The sequence below is a fragment of the Hordeum vulgare genome, chromosome 3H (assembly GCF_904849725.1).
Source record: "Hordeum vulgare subsp. vulgare chromosome 3H, MorexV3_pseudomolecules_assembly, whole genome shotgun sequence".
In the NCBI taxonomy this organism is placed as follows: Eukaryota; Viridiplantae; Streptophyta; class Magnoliopsida; order Poales; family Poaceae; genus Hordeum; species Hordeum vulgare.
Window position 1 is genome coordinate 24,329,072 of NC_058520.1, and position 2,765 is coordinate 24,331,836.

Here is a 2,765-nt window from a genome sequence, read left to right on the forward strand (position 1 = left end):
CATCAATAGATATCAATGTGAATGAGTAGGGATTGCCATACAAATGATGCACTAGAGCTACGAGTATGTGAAAGCTCTTAAAGAAAACTAGTGGGTGTGCATCCAACTTGCTTGCTCACGAAGACCTAAGGCAATTTTGAGGAAGCCTATCATTGGAATATACAAGCCAAGTTATATAATGAAAATTTCCCACTAGCTATATGGTGGTGACAAAATGAGAGACTCTCAATCATGAAGATCATGGTGCTTAATATGCACAAGTGTGGAAAAAGTGGTAGCATTGTCCCTTCTCTCTTTTTCTCTCATTCTTTTTTTTTGGTGGGCTCTTTGGCCTCTTTTATTTCCTCACACGGGACAATGCTCCATTAATGATGATCATCACACTTTCAACTCAAAACTTAGAGCAACAATGACTTTATATGGAATGCCTTTGGTAGTGTACCGTGGCAATGATCTTAGCATGGCATAGACATTAATGGAAACATCATGCTAGCTATCTTACAAACATGCAATGGCAATGTAGACGTGGTGGAACATGTCATGGTGGTAGTTGCATGGCAATATATCTCGGAATAACTTTGAAAAAGCCATAGTAGGTAGGTATGGTGGCTGTTTTGAGGGAGGCTAATGGTGGGTTTTGTGCACCGGTGCAAGTTGCACGACACTAAGAAGATGGTGATGGTGGAAGGTGAAAGTGCATCTAAACCATGGACTCAACATTAGTCATGAAGAACTCATATACTTGTTCCTAAAGTTTTATTAGTAATCGAAACAAAGCATTCAACGCATACTCCTAGGGGAAGGGTTGGTAGGTATAAACCATCGCGCGATCCCGACCGCCACGCAAAGGATGACAATCAATAGACTAATCATGCTCAGATTTCATCACATAGCGGTTCACCATACGTGCATGCTACAGGAATTACTAACTTCAACACAAGTATTTCTAGATCTACAACACTTTACTAGCATGACTTCAATATTACCATAACCACAACTCAAAACTAATTGAGATGAATCAAACTTCTCTAACTATTCAATACAGATGAAGGTGCAAGTTTTTGTATCCCTTTGGATAACTACCCCTTTTGAGACTACTTTCAAAGCATAGATCAACTACCAAGCCACGCACCGCTGTGCTCTAAAAGATATAAGTGAAGCACATACAGCAAAAGTATCTAGCTCAAAAGATATAAGTGAAGCTCAACAAAATCACAGTGAGTGCATGTCTCTCTCTAGGTGTGAAGCAAGGATGATTGTGACACAACAAAAATAAAAGACTCCTACGATACAAGACGCTCCAAGCAAAAACACATAACATGTGGTGAATAAAAATATAGCCCCAAGTAACGTTACCGATGGATTGAAGACGAGAGAGGGGATGCCTTCCCGGGGCATCCCCAAGCTTAGGATTTTACGGCATCCTTGAATCTCTTGGGGTTCCTTGGGCATCCCCAAGCTTGCTCTCTTGCCACTCTTTATCTTTTTGTCCATAAGAACTTCACCCAAAACTTGAAAACTTCACAACACGAAACTTAAACAGAAACTCGTGATAACATTAGTACAAGAAAGCAAACCACCACTTCCTTAGGTACTATAGCAAACTTAAATTCTACTTGTGCTGATGTTGGGTTACTGTACTTTCAATCTTCCATGGCTAATACCCCCCGATACTATCCATAGTTTCATCAAAATAAGCAACCAACACAACAAAAACAGAATCGTTAACAGCAAACCAGTCTGTAGCAATCTGTATATTTTGTATACCTCAGGTACTTCAAAAATTCTGAAAAATTACTACAGTCTGAAGAATTTGCATAGCACTCAGAAGAAAAAAGAATAAACTCAAAAGCTCTTACAGAAGAAAAACGAAAATTCTTTTCATGAGTAGAAAGTTTCTGTCTTTTCCAGCATGACCAAACGATCATCCCCAAGACTAATCATAACGGTTTTGCTTGGCACAAACGCAAAAAGAAACACACAAAAAACAATCATAACAGAATTATGAAAGTGTGGAAAACACAAAACAGAAAGAAAAAGGAAAAATTTGTTGGGTTGCCTCCCAACAATCGCTTTTGTTTAACGCCCTTAGCTAGGCAAAAAGTGATGGAATCACGTACAGTCATCTTTGGTGCTCAAACCATAGGTAGCCCTGATCATAGATTCCTAAGGTAATCTTATTTTCTTTCTAGGAAAGTAGTCCATGCCCTTCTTTAAAGGAAATTGAAATATAATATTCCCTTCCTTCATATCGATGATAGCATCAATAGTCCTTAGGAAAGGTCTACCAAGAATAATGGGACATGAAGGATTGCAATCTATGTCAAGTACAATGAAATCCACGAGTACATAGTTATTATTTGCAACAATAAGAACATCATCGATCCTCCCCATGGGTTTCTTGATAGTAGAATCCGCAAGATGCAAATTAAGAGAACACTCTTCAATCTCATAAAAACCAAGAGTCTCACATAAAGACTTTGGAATCGCGGAAACACTAGCACCCAAATCACACAAAGCATTGCACTCATAGTTTTTGATCTTGATTTTGATAGTAGGTTCCCACTCATCATGAAGTTTTCTAGGTATAGAGACTTCTAGTTCGAGTTTCTCTTCAAGAGATTTCATCATAGCATCTACGATATGCGTGATAAAGGCTTTGCTTTGGCTATAAGCGTGTGGAGAGGTTGCAATAGGTTGCATCAAAGAAATGCATTCAAACAAGGAGAAATTATCATAATTGAATTCCTTGAAATCCAAAGTTG